The sequence below is a fragment of the Piliocolobus tephrosceles genome, chromosome 6, assembly GCF_002776525.5.
Source record: "Piliocolobus tephrosceles isolate RC106 chromosome 6, ASM277652v3, whole genome shotgun sequence".
Taxonomy (NCBI): Eukaryota; Metazoa; Chordata; class Mammalia; order Primates; family Cercopithecidae; genus Piliocolobus; species Piliocolobus tephrosceles.
The window spans coordinates 72,077,671-72,089,219 of NC_045439.1; the positions used below are offsets into that span (position 1 = coordinate 72,077,671).

Genomic DNA, 11,549 nt, shown 5'->3' on the forward strand with positions numbered 1-11,549 from the left:
TTGCGTAGTATTCCATGGTGTATAGTACCACATTTTCTTTATCCAATCCACCACTGATTGGCACTAGGTTGATTCCATGTCTTTGCTATTGTGAGTAGCGCAGCAATGCACATATGAGTGGATGTGTCTTTTTGGTATAATGATCCATTTCCCTTTGGGTATACACCCAGCAGTGGGATTGCTGAGTTAAATGGTTGCTCTGTTTTAAGTTATTTGAGAAATCTCCAGGCTGCTTTCCACAGTGGCTGAACTAATTTACATCCCATCAACAGTGTATAAGCATTCCCCTTTCTCTGCAGCCTCATACTGGTACAAAAACAGACATATAGACCAATGGAACAGAACAGAAAACTCAGAAACAAAGCTGTACACTTACATACACCTGATTTTCGACAAGGCCAACAAAAACAAGCAATGGGGAAAGGAATTCCTATTCAATAAATGGTGCTGGGATAACTGGCTAGTTATATGTAGCAGAATGAAACTGGACCCTTAACTTTCACCACATATCAAAATTAACTCAAGATGGATTAAAGATTTAAATGTAAACCCTCAAACTATAAAAATCCTAGAAGAAAACCTAGGAAATACCCTTCTTGACTTCAGCCTTGGCAAAGAATTTTTGGTTAAGTCCCCAAGAGCAACTGCAACAAAAACAAAAATTGACAAGTGGGACCTAATTAATTAACTAATTAAAGAGACTCTGTATAGCAAAATAAACTATTTACTTTAAACAGACAACTTACGGAATAGGAGAAAATATTTACAAACTGCATCCAACAAAGGGCAAATATCCAGAATCTATAAGAAACTTAATTCAACAAGCAAAAAACAACCCCATTAAAAAACAGGCAAAAGACATGAACAGACACTTCTCAAAAGAAGGCATACAAGTGGTTAATAAACATGAAAAAATGCTCCATATCACTAATCATCAGAGAAATGCAAATTAAAACCACAATGAGATGCCATCTCACACCAGTTAGAATGGCTATGATTTAAAACATCAAATAATAAGGTGGTTTTTTAACTGCAGGTCACAACACCTTACTAGGTCATGAGATCAATTTAATACAGTTGCAACCAGCATTTCGGAGAGAAATAAACAGAACTAAAAATAGAGTGCAACAAATATAGCAAGAGTCCATAATTTTTTTAATGTACACATTTTTTCCATTTATAAATGTGTTATTACATACATGTATATTGTATCTGTGTTGTGTTCAAAATGCTTAAAATCTACTGGTAATAGGACTCTGTCACATATATAAAACGTGATTTTGCCCCAGGGAATATTACTAATACATTTTATCATAGGCCTATAATATTTACCTCTGGTAAGTTTATTAAAGAAAGTGCCAGAACCCAAGTTATAAAAATTAGCTCTAATAGATATTAGATATATCATAAAACTATAATAATCAAAATAGTGTCATACTGTTAAGTATGCAGATTAGTGAATCAGAAAAGAAGGTTCAAAAAGAGACCTAAATATTTATATGAAGAATTTGGTACATGCTAAAAGTAACATCCCACTTTATCACTAGTCGGGTAAAATATGGGTTGCTAAACAAATGATGTTGACACAATTGGCTAATTAGCTGGGGAGGAAATTAAGTTGGAACTATACCTCACATCAGAAAAAAATTCCAAATGGATGAAAAATTTAGAGAAAAACAACAAAAGTGTAGGGAGCAAAAGGAAGTTTTTGTGTTTGTTGGCTTTTCAATAACCTTGCAACAGAAAAAATCTTTCTAAATATGAAACCCAGGAGCCATAAAAGGAAAGTCTGACAAATATGAATATTTTAAAATGTACATAGAGAAAAAAACACAAGCTTCAAAAATTGTAATTTAAATCACAGATGATTTTTCAAATAAAGAGCTCCTAAAATTGATAAGAAAACAGTCAAAACTCAAAAAACGGGCAAGATAGGAGCAAACAGTTTGCAGAAAATAAATATAAGTGACTCTTAAACCTATGAAAATTTGCTCCACTACACTCCAAGAAAACTGTAAATTAATCCTATACTGCAATTTTATTTTTTACTTCATATAGGCAAAGATCGAAATGTTTGATAGCACACTGAATCTTAAAGGTGTGGAGAAAGAATTCTCATATTTTGCTGATCAGAGTATATACTGATAAAATTTCCACGAAGGCCAATCAAAATTAATATGTCTCCATTGTGCTAGCAATTCAATTTGTGGGAATCTATCTTACATCTATATCAGAATGTGAGAAATTACAAATGTTTAAGGTGATTCACTGTGGCACTTTTGTAACAGTGAAGGATTTGAAACCACTTAAATACTCATTAATAGAAGACTCAATGAATAATTAAATTGTCATTCCATACAGCTAGAAAGAAAAAAGAGAAGAGGAGAGGAAGGAGAAAGAAGATAATCTATTTTTTAATCTTGAAATATAAAATGATAGCCCACTATCAACTACATGAAGAACTGAAAAACTTTCCCTAAAAAATTCTCAATCATCTAGAATCATGAGCTAAAGATGCATGCTCCCTAGCAGTTAAGTATTATTTCCAAGTATTAATACATTCTCCTATAAATTCCAGATAGAACAGAATTTACTTACAAGTTTAAAGTTATTTCTTAAATCTTGTCTGAGCTTTGCAGAAAGATCTAACTCAGGTAAAGATAGTTTAGAAATTAAATTTCTAGACAGAATCAGCTATATTATTTTTAATCCCACTCTCCTTCCTTTTCATATCATATTCTGACAGATTTATGGAGAACGGCTAAAAGAAAGGGCAAAGGGCAATATATTTTTAATTATAAAATCTTGCTCCTAAATTAGAAAGAAACAAATCAGGCCAAAAAAAAAAAAAAGAAAAAGAAAAAGAAAAAAAGAAAAAAAGGCAGTAACACAGCCTGAGTCCTGCAAACCCCAAAATGCTGTCAACTACTTGAAAAAAAATTCTGCTTTCATTCAAGGAGTTTGTTCGTGCTTACACACCCTGGAAATCCCCTCTGCTTCACAACTAACCCAGAACCTGCTCTAAAGTGCCAACACAGTGCCTAACTTCCCTTGTCTTTGAAAGGAAACGTGTAGAAAATTTAAGCCCCTTCACTGATCAAGTCGCTTCACTTTTCTGGGCCTTACGTTCCTCAGGAATAAAGTGGGGCGGGGCTATGAATACATACTTCAAAGGGCTATTGTAAGGACTCAATAAAATTAGATTTGACTGTAAAAAGTCTATACTATAAAAGCCCCTGTATGTGCTTTAGGTAAATAATAATACCACAAGTTTTACCAATAGTTTGTCAACATTTATAAACTCTGGGTTTTAACATTGGATACCAGGAAAGTAACTTTTCCTGCTTCCTATTCCTGACTGAGAAATGGGCTCCTGTCTTCACATGGCAGCAGAGTAGATGAATCCCTGAAAGGACCCATAACCTAACTGCTCCCACACGTATAAGAAAAATATGTCTACATTTCAGTTGTTCTCAGGTATTCTGATTCAGGGGCCAAAAAGACCATTTAGCTTGTCACCTTCAAAGGGCACTAGACGGAGTTAAGATCCATCCCTTTGTAGTATGCATGTATGCATGGTTCATAAATCAAGTTTCTCAGCTGAGGACTGCCTGTAGTGCATCCTTAAGGATTACTTTATGCTTTACAGCGTGCATATGTCTTCTGATCTATCCTCAAAACAAACCTGTGAGAAAACTGGGATGCGGACAGAAAGACCAAATTAATGACAACAAAAAAATACAGAATCTTTATTTCTAATTCCATTTACTAATGACTTCATTGAATTGAATGAGCTATTTCCTTTCTTTATAAAGCAGAAACAATTTATCAGTCATTTGCAGAAGCCATCAAGTTTTCAATATTCCCACAGAAATGAAGCAGAATTTACTACCATCTCTACTCAATTCTATTGCTAATATTTTATAAAAAGAATATAGTTTGGGTTATTTTTGGTCTCTTTTAGTGAAAAAAAAATCGGAAGCAGAAAAGAGAATGAAAAAGTAAAATTTAAATTCCTGAAATTTCTAGTGCATAAATTCAGCAGTAAATCTGACTAATGTTAAATATGTAGACAGTAAATCTTTGTGCACTGCAGTAGTAAGAGAGTAGCCTGTGAAAGTTATCCAACTGGAAAGCAGAAAGGAAATGGGAAGTGATTTTACTCTGAAAGAAAATCAAAAGGTGAAAGAGTCAAACAGTAAATAGGACAGGCAAGAATACTCAGGTAGAAATCTTGGGGATATCCCAGGAACATTCATCAGCTCAAATGACGTGTCTTGTACATCTCATTGGTGGTTTTCCCTCCACTGTCTAACTTATACAAATATCTGAGTAACTCAAGAGCAACGTACAACTGGAAGATGAGTCATTCCACCAGTAATCAACGAGATTAAGGGAAATTCTATTTTCCTGTGAACTTTGGCACAGTTTGAATCTGTTTCATTATTCCTGCTAGGAATCACTACAAATCCAGGTTTGCACACTTTTTCTTCTGCCATTATTAAGCAAATAATAGTAAGTTAAGTGGTAGGTAATTTCCCATCCTCAAAAAACATACATCAGTCTCATAAGGAGGCAGAATTACCAGCATGGTTAAACAGCATGTGTTACTGAGTCCAAAGATGTGGGTTTGAATCCTGACTTCATCATTTAACCTGTGTAGTTTCAGCAAGTTACTGAACTTTTCTGAGCCTCAGTTTCCTCATTTGTCAAGGAGAGAAAATACTCATTCCCTCAAAGTTACTGTAAAGATTAACTGAAATGGTGGCTATGACATAATAAATGTAAGCACTGGATTATTTAATGTATAAATAACCATATTTATTACACACACCTACTGGATGCCACGCATTATGGAAAATACGCAAAAGGGTGTCCTGTCCCTCAGAGCTTCTAATCTGGTTGAAATAACAATAGACACTAACGTGAAAAACTAAACACTAAAACAAGAACACATAGTATAGGACCAATAGCCAGATGTGTGCCAGGGTTAATAAATGCTACAAGTTCAAAGGAAGAAAAGATAAATGCAGACTACAGAGGTCAAAAAAGGCTGTGTGACAGAAAAGGGACTGAGATAGCCATGAAGGAAAAACAGGATTTGGAGGTAGAATTATATTTTAGATAAGGGGAAAAAGAAGAGGAAGAAAATACAAAGCAGTCTAGAGCCACTAATTAGCTGGCACTGGCTGAAGCAGTGTCTCTAGAGGAGAATGGTAAGCAATATGGCCTGAAAAGTAGGCTGCGGCCAAACTGGAGGAATTACTTTCAGGGCAGGAATGGGTAACTGCTGAAGGTTTTGAGGCAGGGGAGTAACAGGATTACATCAGTGTTTTGAAAAGAATGACCTGGAGTGCAAGATCCACTGCTGCTTAGGAGAGGAGCATCAACAGCAGCACCGTGGTTCCTCTGTGGATTTCTTCTGTTGGAATCTGGACGACTGGAATGATGGAAATGTGTGGGATCTGCCAATCTCCGAAATCAAGTATTCAGAGAATCAGTGAAGAGAAGGTTTGAATTCACACTTATGGTAGTGGGAAATCCAGGAAAGACAACATTAATCTACTCATGATTCCTCATAGATTTGCTTTCTCCAGAATATCCAAGTCTTTCTCATAGAATTATTACTAAAAAGACTGTACAGGAGGAACAATCCAAAGTTTTAATCAAAGAAGGTAGTGTTAAGTTGCTGCTTACAATAGTTGATACCCCAGGATTTGCAGATGCAGTAGATAATAGTAATTGCTGGCAGCTCATTATCGACTACATTGATAGTAAATCTGTGGACTACCTAAATGCAGAATCATGAGTGAACAGATGTCAGGTGCCCGATAACAGGGTGCAGGTTTGTTTATACTTCATTGCTCCTTCAGGACATGGAATTAAACCAGATAATAACTTTAAAACAGATAATGAAAGAAATCTAAGAACTTAAAACATATAAATTTCCAGAAACAGATGAAGAGGACAACAAGCTTGTTAAAAAGATGAAGGACCATTTACCTCTTGCTTAGGTAGGTAGTAATACTGTATCATTGAACTTAATGGCAAAAGGGTTAGGGGAAGGCAGTATCCTTGGGGTGTTGCTAAAGTTAAAAATGGTGAACACTGTTTTTACAATTTTAAGAAATATGTTAATAACACATATGCATGATTTGAAAGACGTTATTAAATGCCCACTATGAAAGCAGAAAACTGGCAGTTGTGACTTATTATGTAGTTGATAACAAGTAAGGGCTAAGAGACTTCTGGCACAAATGGAAGAAGAAAGGAGTATGTAGCTAAAATGAAGAAGATGGAGCTGGAGATGGAGCAGGTGTTTGAAATGAAGGTCAAAAAAAAAGCTCAAAAACTGAAGGGCTCTGAAGTTGAGCTCCAATGGCAGCGCCATGAGCAAATGAAAAAGAAGCATAATACAAAGAATCAGAGAAAAAACATTGTCAGTTTGAGGATGAGAAAGCAAACTGGGAAGCTCAACAACATATTTCAAAACCACAAAGCTCTTTGAGAATCTTCAAAAAGAAAAAGAATAAAGAGAAGATCTTTTAAACTATTGACCAAGAGTTATGCATTATTAATAGTTACCAATATTCCAACTTGGACATCAGTGTTTGTTGGATCCATTTGACCAATTTGCACCAGTTTTATCCACAGTGATAGATTTAACAGCATGACAAAAATTATTTTGTTGTTGTTCTTAATGGAGATTAAGATGCCTTGAATTGTTTAGGGTGTTGGGTACTTATTAATAGAAACTAACAGGCCAGGCACTGTGGCTCACACCTGTAATCCTAGCACTTTGGGAGGCCAAGGCGGGCTGATCACTTGAGGTCAGGAGTTCGAGACCAGCCTGGCCAACATTCTGAAAACCTGTCTTTACTGAAAATACAAAAATTAGCCGAGTGTGGTGGTGGGTGCCTGGGTTTTAAATACTAGTTTAGCTTCACTGATCACATAGTTTACAGTAATAATGAATGCTGTGGTTTGGATCTGATCATCCAGCTCTGCTAATCTGGTCCTTAATAATCAGTTCTTGTTTACTAATAGTCATTTCACGTTTCTCTGATTTCAAGTGGAGAAGCCTTGTACCATCAACACAATGGTGAATGACTTGGGAAGAAACCACATCCAAAAATATCCAAAGGTCTGGCCCATGTTTAGGATAGGCTCCTAAGTATATTTTGAAAAAAATGAACGTCCGGGCATGGTGGCTCATGCCTGTAATCCCAGCACTTTGGGAGGCCGAGGCGGGAGGATCACGAGATCAGGAGATCCAGGCCATCCTGGCTAACATGGCTAATGTTTCTACTAAAAATATAAAAAATTAGCCAGGCGTGGTAGTGGGTGCCTGTAATCCCAGCTACTCGGGAGGCTGAGGCAGGAGAATGGTGTGAAACCAGGAGGCGGAGCTTGCAGTGAGCCGAGATCACGCCACTGCACTCCAGCCTGGGTGACAGAGCAAGAGTCCGTCTCAAAAAAAAAAAAAGAAAAGAAAAGAAAAGAAGAAAGAAAAAAATCAACTACCATTAATAGGACAAGAAATATTGACAATGACTACAAAAAAAAGTATTAATTTATGATAAGAACTTTCACCTAAGTCTAATGACGCCTGAGCATCCACTCTGCGAATAAGTTCTTTTCAATTCCCACTGACATTGTATCTGGGAACATTGTACCTTGATATGGCCTTACCATATTTTCTTGAAAAATATACTCTGCCTATTTTTCTCATTTTGGAAAATTCTGCAGGTTAAGTAATCAAGATAAGCATTTATACTGTATGAATCTGCAAAGGAACTACAGTATTTTTATTAATATGACAGAATGCACTTTTGCCATTAGTGGTTTTTCAGTCAGCTTGCAAAGAATCACACTGTTAAAGCAGTGATCAGCCTAGAGAGAAGCCTGCTTTTGAGACAACCTGAGTTATCTGCTAATTCAAAACATCTGAACAAAAATACTCCTGGCATAAACGCAATGAACTCATTACAAAAACAAAAATAAAACACCTACATTTAATTTAGCCCTGTAGGTAGCTTAATCCATATGCATTCCACTCTTCCAATTATAAGTCTCTGAAAGAAAAGCCAGAACTCCTAAATGCAGGAAATCACATTTTACTTCTCTGCAGCTGCTTCACAGCCAAGGAAAATGCAAAAACAAAGAGGAAATGCGCTGGAGATCTTATAAAGAGTGGAAATCCCCTCACTCCACATCTCCCAATTAGCACTGTTGGGGACATAGGCTCTCAGGTTCAAGTTTCCCTTTGTGTAAAGCCTAACCACACCAGAATTAATCTGCAGTTGCCACCTGTGATAAAAGCAGGGGTTGTGCACACTGGAGCATTCCACATTGCCTCTTTAGCTATAGCTTTTACCACACAATGGATTAACCTGTACAGGATTTTTTAAAAACCTGTACAGGATTTTTTAAAACTCCTCCCCAACCCAGAAAAAAAAATGTTAATAACCTCTTTGCAAAGCAAAAACAATGCAGTACAGTAGGAAACCTTTATAGAACTGACTCTGAATCTAAATTAGTTCTATTCTATTAAGAAATTTTATCTTGTGCATTTCAAAAATGGAAAAAGAAACGTGCAAATGTCATGACAATTTTCAACATTTAAAAAGTATGTGCTTTAAGAAGGGGACTTTCACTCTCTATAGTGGTATTTTTGAACCAGTTATATCCTTTCTAATGAATATATACTATATATATTATAATGAACATATAATATGTTTACTTGAGGAAATCTTTACTATAGGAAGATGTTGCTTCTGCATGAAAATCACTAAGAAAGCATTGTTTTATAATCTCCCTTTTCATAACTTCTATCCTGAAAGCATATGTGTATTTGTCAGCTTTTTTTTTTTTTTTTTTTTTTTAAATAGACACGGGGTCTCACTATGTTGCCTAGGCTTGTCTCAAACTCCTGGGCTCAAGTGATCCTCCTACTTCAGCCTCCCAAAGTGCTGGGATTACAGTTGTGAGCCACCACAGCCAGCCCTTTGTCAGCTTTTAAAAAAAGATTTTCAAGATGAAAATCTTAAACATATATAAAAGCAGACAGAATAGTATAATAAATCCCCATGAACCCATAAACTAGCTTTATTATCTCATGACCAATTTTGTTTCATATATAACTCCATCTATTCCATCCCCTATTTCCCAGTTATTTTTGAAGCATATCTTAGACATCACATCATTTCATCCATAAATATTTCAGTGTTTAGCTCTGAATCTAAAGACTTTGGGCCAGGCACGGTGACTCACGCCTGTAATCCCAGCACTTTGGGAGGCCAAAAAGGGCAATCACTTGAGCCCAGAAGTTCGAGACCAGCCTGGGAAAATGGTGAAACCCCCTCTCTACAAAAAGTACAAAACTTAGCCGGGTGTGGTGGTACGCACCTGTAGTCCTTGCTACTTAGGAGGCTTAGGTGGGAGGATCACCTGAGCCTGGGAGGTTGAGGCTATGGTGAGCCGTGATTGTACCACTGCACTCTAGCCTGGGTGACAGATTGAGACCCTGCCTCAAAAAAAAAAAAAAGGAGTTTTAACTCACTAACATTATTAACCCTAAATAAAAATCAACAAATTTTTTTTTTTTTTTTTGAGACGGAGTCTCGCTCTGTCGCCCAGGCTGGAGTGCAGTGGCGCGATCTCGGCTCACTGCAAGCTCCGCCTCCCGGGTTCACACCATTCTCCTGCCTCAGCCTCCCAAGTGGCTGGGACTACAGGCGCCCACCACTTCGCCCGGCTAGTTTTTCATATTTTTTAGTAGAGACGGGGTTTCACCGTGTTAGCCAGGATGGTTTCAATCTCCTGACCTCGTGATCCGCCCGTCTCGGCCTCCCAAAGTGCTGGGATCACAGGCTTGAGCCACCGCAAAAATTTCTTAATACCTCCAATAACTGGTGTTCAGATTCCCGATTGTTCAAATCAGGAACTAAGGGTCCAATATGATCCATACACTGCAAATGGTTGCTTTATCTCAAATTGCTTTTATCTATAGGTCATTGCTCCATCTCTTTCTCTTTTTTTTTTTTTCAATTGATTTATTGGAAGAAACCAGGTTGTCCTGTAGTTTCCCACAGATGGTATTTGGTAATTGTACCCTTGAGGCATAATTTAACATATTCCTCTGCCCCCCTGTATTTCCAGTAAATTAGTAGTGAGCTCTAGATGCTTGATCAGATTCAGGTTTGATATTTTCATGTACCAAATCCTTAACTCTCCTATTCCCTATTTCTTAAAATCTTGAAGAACCACAAGCCATATTTCAACCTATAGCTAAAAAGTAGTGTTGGTTAATAAGGAGGTGTCATGTGCTCTGCTCAAGACATAACAACTTGGAATTTCTCCCTTTAGATATTAAGGAAAGGAGAGAGGTAGACTAAAGAGCCTCGCATCATCAAAACCTCAGCAATGATTTGATGCTGCCTTCCTTCCCTCCCAAACTGACACTGTGCTACATACAGACTCTGCACTTTTAATTCACCTAAATGACAACTTCCTGTCCTACTCTGCACTGTCTTTGGGGCTCCACTCTCATTTCTGCTCCCACTAGGAAAAGCTGACCTTATCTAACTTTTCTTAACACATAACTAACTATATGTATGTGTTAGTTAGAAAGCCTTAACATTGCAGAACTGGAGTGGGCTTTGGAGATCATCTGGTCCAACTGTCTCTGTTTAAAGACCAGGAAAAAGAACAAAGTGCTGAAGTAACTTTCCCAAGGTTATTATAAAGATATATGTTAAGTTAGTTAATATTTATAAAGTACTCATAACAGTGACTAGCTTCTAATAACCCTTATATAAATATTTGCTTTTTAAAAAGCAAGTTAAAATTAGTTAACAAACAGAATTAGTATTTGAGTGAGGACCTCTTAACCTTCTCTAAGAATACAAATAATACTCCCTTCTACTTTGCAGTTTGGGGGAATAATGCACTCTACATATACCTAAACGTTCCAGATAACTGAGGCATGCTCCTTTAAACACCCAATTTTGTTTCATTTTAATCTTTTAAAGTCAAGATAATCCAAGATGGAAACTGTTGTCAGAAATACAGTATACAGTTTCCTTCATCAAATGAAGAACACTGAACAATATCTTATTAAATTTTTCAGTGACCCTTTCATTATGAATACAGGGAAGCTTAATGAATAGAACTCATATTTGGGAATCAGACAGATGTGCATTCCCATCTTAATTCTGTTACTTACAAACCTTGCTTGGCAAGTCACTTAACCTCTCTGAGGTTTAGCAAAAAAGGGGAGGCTGCCTTCCTTATAGTATTGTCACAAAAATTAGACTTTGCACACTCCCACCTTGTTTAAACCTCGTAAAGGTGACTTTATCCCTCTGTCTCTAGCACACTACTCCACATACAACGTTCCACTTGAGCACCCCCCTCAGATCAGCCCCTCAAAACGTTCTCTATGAAAAATCACCAACCCAACTCTAAAACAGCAGCAGCCAAACACCCATACCCACACATAATTCTCATTTCCTTTTTTTTTTTTTTTTTTTTTTTTTTTTTTTTTG

General features: G+C 36.8%; 1 protein-coding gene and 1 pseudogene across 6 annotated transcripts in view; one reads left to right on the top strand and one right to left on the bottom strand.

Moving 5' to 3' along the window:
• Positions 1-11,549, bottom strand: part of PRORP (protein only RNase P catalytic subunit) — a 146,636-nt gene that overhangs the window by 107,169 nt on the left and 27,918 nt on the right. The window lies entirely within an intron of this gene.
• LOC111524444 lies at positions 5,344-6,549 on the top strand (annotated as a pseudogene).